Here is an 8,384-nt window from a genome sequence, read left to right as displayed (position 1 = left end):
TCTTCACTCACACAATTAGATTGCTATGTCTGATTGCATTGTTCATAACTTCAGTTATAAATATCTTCTTGAAAACCCCTTTGGAAGAATTGTTCCAAATTAGTAATTCTAAAACATAACCAAATCTGAGACCAATCCAATTAGCAAATTATAAATTGTGTACTCTGAACCAAGACCCATATTTTCTGTCATAAATCAGGAGCCAAACCATTAACCCTTCCTAGGGAATCAAATAACTTTCTCAAAATAAATTTAAATAATACCAAACCAATTCTACAGTATCCATTTCTAAGTCTAGTTTCCAAATATATAATTTATTTTCTTTTCTCATTCATAAATAATTGTATAATATCAAATCTTTTTCTGCAACACCATTGAAGGCATTTAAAAATCAGTTTTCACTCAAATCTTCATAACTTTCTCAAATCTAAATGAAAATGATTCAAACCAGTTGTAAATGAAATTTAGTTCACATATCTTTCCAATTAATATCATTAGAATCTTGAGTCTCCAAAATATTTCCACACCACATGCTGCAACATGACTATATTCAGCGAATCTCAAATTTGCAAACATCCACTTTCACCAAAATACCCATAACTTATTCATTTCTTCATAAAATTGAACCAAAAAAAAAGCATGAGAAGAAGGATTCATCATACTATATATCAATTACTATATTACATGTTTTTCAGGCTGTACATGACCGTAAAAGGCCTGGAAACTACTCTAAAACTAAAAAAACCAATCAAAACCACAACAATAAAATGCACCAAAAATGTATCAAAGTATTTCCTCTTCTCCAAATTGATTTGGTTCGACCATAAAATAGTTTTTATATCCATTTGATAGTTATAAACCTTCCTAACTACCCCCAAGACCAACCATATACCTTTTTACATCATTTTTCTATTATTAGCAACTTTCTCAATGTTGCATTTTACAACTTTTTACGCAACTTTTACATTTTTGACAAAAATGGCTTCATAGCCTTTACAAATTGACCCAAATACAATATAAATGACTCAAATGTATTTAATATCACAAATAATGAATCTTAACTTTTTCATGTTCTTGTATTTAATGTGCTCCTACACCATCAAGGGATTCAATAGTTTTGTTTGGGGAGAGCACATCCACATCCCTCACACTTGAGCACACCAAAAAGGCCTCTCGTGGGTGCCCTTGTTGAGCTTCTTTGAGGTTGCATGAGGACTTTTAATTTGTGGTTGCATAAGTTGTTAAACTCAAGTTTATTTTAGTTGTGTTTCCACTTGTTTCTAATTCTTCATATGCACATGTGACAACTAATATTTTCTTGTTTATGTGTGCTCCTGACAGGTTAGGTTTTCTTGTATACATTTTGGCACATCCAGTGGGACCCACGTCCCTTTTCCATTTCTAAAATCTGGTCAAAACTCAACTTTTTTTTGTAAACACCATGCATTGTCATCTCCATTAAGACACAATGTCATTTATGAAGACACTTCATTGTCTCTGCAGATCTGCGTCTCTATGGTTTGGCATCCCCGCCTGTAAAATTTTTTTAAAAAATTACTTCACATTGTAAACCACAACTATTCTATTATTTTTGTTCCATTCTATCATCTCTATATTTTATATTGTCATCTATGTTATTTAACCTATCTATCATCTACGTTGTGAGTGGCCAAAAAGTTGTAATATTTATCAACTATCATCTCTGAAATTTGGTGTTCTATCATTTATGTGGTTTGGCATCTCTGATCTACATTATGTCATCTACGATCTACAAGTTATAAGTATTAGGTATATTACACTTCCTTTTATTCTATTATCTGTGTTGTTTATCATCTCTAATATTTGTCGTCTATGCCTGCATTCTATCATCTTGGAGTCATTCTAAGCTTATTTATTAAAAAAAAGAGTATAAATCAAAATTTGATTTTTTGCGAATCCATAGGATTGGAGTCATTCTAAGCTTATTTACATATAGAAAAAATAACAAAAAAAGTTAAAATAATTTTTCTCATAGTTAGCTTTCATTTTTTGGAGATTTTGTTGAAGCTAATCAACTTGTTTATTACAAAATTGCAAATGAGAGCATTTTAAAAACACCTAACCATATTTTCTTGCAAGTTTTTCTTAATATTTTATTGCTTTTGGGAATGAACTTGAATGTTTAATGATTTTTTTGAAATGTATGTTGCAATTAATTTGATAAATCCAACACACTCTTGAATGCCTTGAAGCTAAAACAATCCAAATTTAATCTTTAATGCCTTAAGTAAATTCACAAACATTTTTTGGAATGAATTCTTAGAAGTTAAATACACTCTTGAATGCATAAATGTCAAAGAAAAATTCTATGATACATTTCAATTTGGGTTTGAAATGAATCTCATCAAATCTTGAATACTTAAGGATCAAAGAACATTGCAATGAACCTTTGGATTTGGTGCTTAAAACAAAAAATCAATCAATCTTTATTGCATAAAGTAGTTGACTCTTTTCTTATCAAATTTGTTATGTTGATGATGCTCAATTTTCTTATGTTGGTGAACTCTCAATTTTTTTATGTTAATAACATTGTCAAGTTGGAAAGAACATTGTATGATATAAACATGAGTGTCTTCAAAAGTAGATAGAAAATATAAGTATCAATTGGCAAAGAACAAGTATCTTTTAATCCCAAGACCACTTACATATTCACTCCTCTCGTGCCTTCGAGTGATTTTGAGTGCACAAGAAATAAGTGAACTTTTTTTACACTTTTTAGGAGGCTTGCTTGGGGATTTCATCACCCCTTGGGATGACCTCAACTTTAGCATTCTGGCAAAGTATAAATATTGGGAGGTAAATCAAAAGACAGCTCTTTTGGAAGTAAAATCTTGTCACTCTTGGCTAAGCTCCAAAGAACTTTATATATTTAGGAAGTGAAGGTGGATATTTGGGTTATTGTCTCCTCCTAGCTATGTGGCATTGTTTCTCTTTCATCTATATATTTGGGCTTCATGTACCTTGCATATATCAAGGACACCCCTAGCTAAGCTTGTATATCCTAGTCAAAGCCTTATAGGATTGTTGGTGTGTTCTACGTGCTTGAATGTTTGAAACCCTCCCTATTTGAAGGGAACAGACCATCTAAAATTTTCTTCTATATAATTCATTGTATGCTTTGCATGTTCAGTTTTGAAAAATCTAAAAATACCATAAAAGCTCAAAATCCAAAAACATTTCAAAGAAATAAAAATAACAAAAAGAAGCTCTAGTTTTCCACATCATGCATCTCTTGTCTTAATCATTAAAATAATTCCTCAAAATCTTAATCACCTCTAATTCTCTTAATCATTTCCTCATCTTCTTAATCATTTAATCAAATCCTTAATCATCATCCTAATCATGGTTCATAACCCACATCAAGATCCCATTCCCTCATTCAATGATTCATCCTCATGATTCTTAATCTAATCCCTTGTCGAATTCATTCTTTTCTAATCAATTCCTTATTCAATCCATTTGAATATTCATCTATTCAAATCTTCTTTTAATTCAAGTTTTCATAAAATATTTTACTTTCAACTTAGGAGCACCATCATAATCCTTTGACTTTAATCCTAGTTATCTTGAATGACCCAAATCTTATCAAGATTATCTCAAACCTTCATCCAATATCAAATAAAATAAAATCAAATCAAATCCAATCAATATCAAATCAAATCTAATCCAAATCAAATTAAAACAAAGTCCAAAATTGCTCCTAGTCCCAAGGTCATATTTCATCCATCATCAAATCTTTCATCACTCTTCATCTAAGCTTTATGTATAATAATTGGCTTAACCAAATGGTTGAAGATCTTCAAAGGCAATCTGGACTTATACCTCCCATTCAACCTACATATCAAACACTAGTACATTTGCACTTGTTTTTCTACCAAAATTTTGGACCAAAGCTATAATTCCTTCTTCTTTTCTTTTCATTCTTGTGTTGGTTGAAAATAAAAATTCTATGGCCAATTTGGTCAAAATTTTGACCAAACCATGCATTCTTAAGTTGAATTTTGACCAACTCAATGTTATAACAAAAAAAAAAATTCATTCATTCACGGGTTAAAAAGAAAAAATTTCATTCAGTCATAGGTAATGCATTTTCTCATGCACCTATTTATGCCGACTACTAGGATTCCTTGAGCTTTTCCATAGGAAAGGGCTTGCCATAGGCCTGCTTACCGCATGAGTGAGCACCTAGGTGAAGTGTAAGTTGGTTCGTAGCTAGGCAACAAGCCACAAGTCATTGCTTTCTATTTTGTTTGGCTAAGTCATGCACCGTAATGCCCTTTCTGATAATGCTTGCATTATTGGCTACAAATGGCACAAGAAGCAGACAACGAAAGATTGGAGAAGAGGTCTAAATTTGTGACATTTCTCAGCTAGTGCCAAATTGGTATTTCTCCATTCTCCTTTTACTAGGGTTTCAACTTATGTGCAGTTGCCTACATTTTCAGACACTCTCCAAATGTAGTTATTTCAAGAATTACCATATATTCTAATACAACTCATTTCAAAAATGCTTGTTTATGCCACGACTATGGGATGAATTTATTGTATCCTAAGAATCTGATTTGTAATGGCTATATGGTGCCTCAAATTTTCTTGTGGCTCATCAAAAAATACTGTTCCAAGGAAACATTTTGGTAGAATAAGTGATAGGAAAAAGCTATGATTAAAAATTCATTTGCACATCTAATTTACTCTAACCAAAAACATTCTTGAGAAGTAAAAAAGGATGAAGCATCAGGAACCTCTTCATGAGCAAAAAAGATCTCTATTCAAATCAGTATGCATATTTGTGCTCATTTCTTCACTAGTCTATAAATGATTTTTAATTTTTAATCTCCAAGATAACCATGAACTAAATGAAATCACCAACATCCAAATCCTTCAGATTAATTTAACTGTGTGGAATCCTTCATGCTCAATTGAAGCATGTGGTTTCCCTTATAGATCTATCTCTCTATATTAAAAGGAGAAAGTTGTTTGTATTAGATATCCATATCACAAAACTACCATATTTTTCTTAGTTTATATAGTCCCTTTTGGATAGTTTTTCCTCATTTCAAGGCAACTATACTCAAATGTTAATTTGTTTCTTGGATTGATTTTGTGACAGTTTTTAACATCAATGTTTTGGATCATCCTACGTGATCTATCAATGTTACTCTCCCGTATCCTGATGATGGATCATGTAGTATGATCCAAAACATTGATGCTAAAAATTGTCACACAATTTATCCTAGAAACAAATCAGCATTTAACATGGATTGTGAAGATCTAGTAGACTTACCTATATTTAAGTCATGTCAATTATTCATGATACATTCTTGGACATTTATTATCATGGAATCTGCTTCTATATAAACAAGATAGGAAAACATGGCTTCATGCCAAGCATATCTTCATGCTAAATCTTATAGTTTAAATCTCATTCTGATGATAAAATAGAAAATGTCAGTGTACTTCAACCATGAACTTTACATTGGTTAGCATGGAGAATAAATAGAAAGCAAGCACAAATTAGTAATATATGCATACTTTTGATTTGTATATTTAGCAAATAAGAAAAGAACATAGATTAAATATGAGGGGTTCCAAGCAGGTTGGTTAATACCAGTCTCTTTCTAATTTATTCCTCTAATACAAAAATTTGGGAATACTCAAAAAATTGTTCCTTCCTAGTATCCAATTAAACTTCTTCACATTAGTTCAGAAACCCTAGGTCTGAACTTGAATACATGCATGCTGAAGAAGTTATAGAAAAGTTAGATAGAACTCAACATATCTTAGGAAATTAAAATATACAACAATCTGATATATTTGAAATAGGATTGAAGCATTTTACAAACCTTTGTAACTGCTCCTCTAAAACCTCACACTTGGTAATGGCATCTTTGCATTGCATGCACTCCTCCTAAAGCTCTAGCTCCAAAGCATCCACTTCTTTAGACAACCCTTTCATCTCAGTTTCTATTGCCTTGAATTGAGATTTAATATCTAATTTATGCGAAATCATGGCTGCTAGTTCATTCTCTAATAATTGCTTTGATTCCTTAGCAGATTCAAGATGCATTTGCAAGTTTTCCAACACTTGTTCTAATTTAGTAAGTTGACTTTCTGTGTGTTCAAGTTTCTCTTTGTCTGTAGCGAGGACTACCTTTTAGATTAGCAGTGTCACTCCTCAAATGTGTAAGTTTTTCCTCCAACTCTATAACTTGATGCTGGGTGTGATCAAGCTTCTCTTTTGTTACAGTGAAGACTCCTTCCATATTAGCATCCTCACTCTTGAGACGTATGAGCTCCTATTTTAACTCAATAATCTGATACTATGTGTGTCCAAGATCCTCTTTAGTTGCAGCCAAGACTGTTTCTAGATTTGCATTCTCACTCTTGAAGCACATAAGCTCCTCTTCCAACTCTCCAATTCTGCTTACATGGGCCTTCAACTTAGATTCCAAAGATGTTTTTTCTACTTGAATGCTATTAAGCTTCCTAATTATGTATAAATTGCCACTAGCTAGTTGAAAGCGTAGGCTATTAGCCTTTTCTTCTCCTGAAAGATCTTGAGCACTTTCTTGTCTTGTGAAATTATCTATACTAATCAAATTATGAAAAAAACTAGACTGCATCAGGTTGGGCAATTGGTTGCCAAAATTTGTGGCTTCATTTTAAAAGATTTCACTGAAACCAAGAGCAAACATTTTCCTAAATTGAGATAACAAAGATATCAGTTCAACAATTAACTTTGTAATGTTTTCTTTGCACTACAAAAAGTAATCCACTAACTGAGAAAACTCCTAAATTCTAAAAACTAGTTTATTAGTATCTGATGATTTAAATTTTTGAGTCTTTTTAGGGTCTTGGGCTATAGATTGTAAGAAATTAATGATGCTAACAACAGCAGTTGCAAACTCTAAATCAATAGAACTAATTCTAATCCCAGTATCAGAATGAGAAGTGAAGTTAGCTTTCATAGAAGTCTAGATATTTGTCTGAGAATCTCTAGTACTTTCAGCATCTATTGCCATGGCATATTTGACCTCATCTAGTATTTTGTGCAGGCTTGCACCCTCAACATCAACAGCAAGGATCATATCATGCTTTTCTTTGAGACTAACTAGGGCAAATTCATTCCAAGTGTTTCTAGCTTGCAAAATAATTAGATTTTCTTGTAAATGGTTTTTTTTTTTTAACTTAGAGCATTCCTAATTGATAGTTTGAAGCTTTGATTCTTTTTGTGCAAGAGCTTCTTCTAAGAAAGCTCTATCTTCTTGATTAGATGAAATATCAAAACTTCCTGAAACATTCTTGTTAGTTATTTCATCTAAATTTCCTACTTTTGCCTGATCCAATCCAATTGAATCCATGGAAGCCAATATCTCCATCTCAAGGAAATCATCCATCAAATCTACCTTGGACACATCACTGAGCTTTTTAGCTTTGCCAATGAGCTTTTCTATTTTGATATGATCCAGCTCTGCAATCAGTGCCGAAGCCCATGACTCTACACTAGGGTCACCATCATTCATGTCCTCAGAAATGGAAGACAAGCTTGGTGGATTGCTTGTTCTTTCATTTCTTGATCCTTCCAAATGCAACTCAAGTGTAGGTTTTCCTTGCCTTTACCTCAAAGATTCCAATTGTTGTTTAACAGTGGAGAGTTTGGTAGCTATTCTAGCACACATGACTCTAGAAGCCTTAAGCTCACCATTTTTCTTTAAGAGAGCATCTTTTAGCATCTTGTTCTCTTCTTCTATTGCTGACACTTTTCTTGTATGGTATTTAGTTGCTTTCTGAGAATGTTCTTTGTGTCTATCATTTAATGTCTCCATTGAAGAACATGGTGAACCAACACCCTTACTAAGTGACTTCCTCAATTTGATATCCCCAAACTCCCTTCCAGTAGTATCTACTTCAAGTTTCATTTGAGCCAGTATAGTAGGCCCTGGTAATCATTTTTTAAGTAGACATCTTAGCCTCTAACACTTGGCCTCTAACTTGGTAACTTTCTTAACTGTTTCTATTTGCTGCTTGCTAGTAGCCTAAGCAGATTTCTTACTAATATCCCTTTCATCAATTATTATACCCAGTTCTTTTTTAAGCGCATGAAGTTCATATTTGAGGCCAACATTCTCACTTTCTAACATCTCAAGTTTAGTTTGAAGAACTTTAGCCTCAGACTCAACTTAGCTTTTGGCTTCTTGCAAATCAGATAATGCTTTTGAATTTTCCTAAAGAGATGTGGATGATGCATTACTTCTTGCTTCTGCCTCATTTAGCAGTTTCTCTAGTTCTACTATTCTAGAATCAAGCTCACATTTTTATTTGTCCTATTCTCTAGTCCTTTTCAC

The sequence above is a fragment of the Cupressus sempervirens genome, chromosome 2 (assembly GCF_028749045.1).
Source record: "Cupressus sempervirens isolate cs-2001-9-10 chromosome 2, ASM2874904v1, whole genome shotgun sequence".
NCBI classification, from domain to species: Eukaryota; Viridiplantae; Streptophyta; class Pinopsida; order Cupressales; family Cupressaceae; genus Cupressus; species Cupressus sempervirens.
This window is presented reverse-complemented; position numbering follows the sequence as displayed.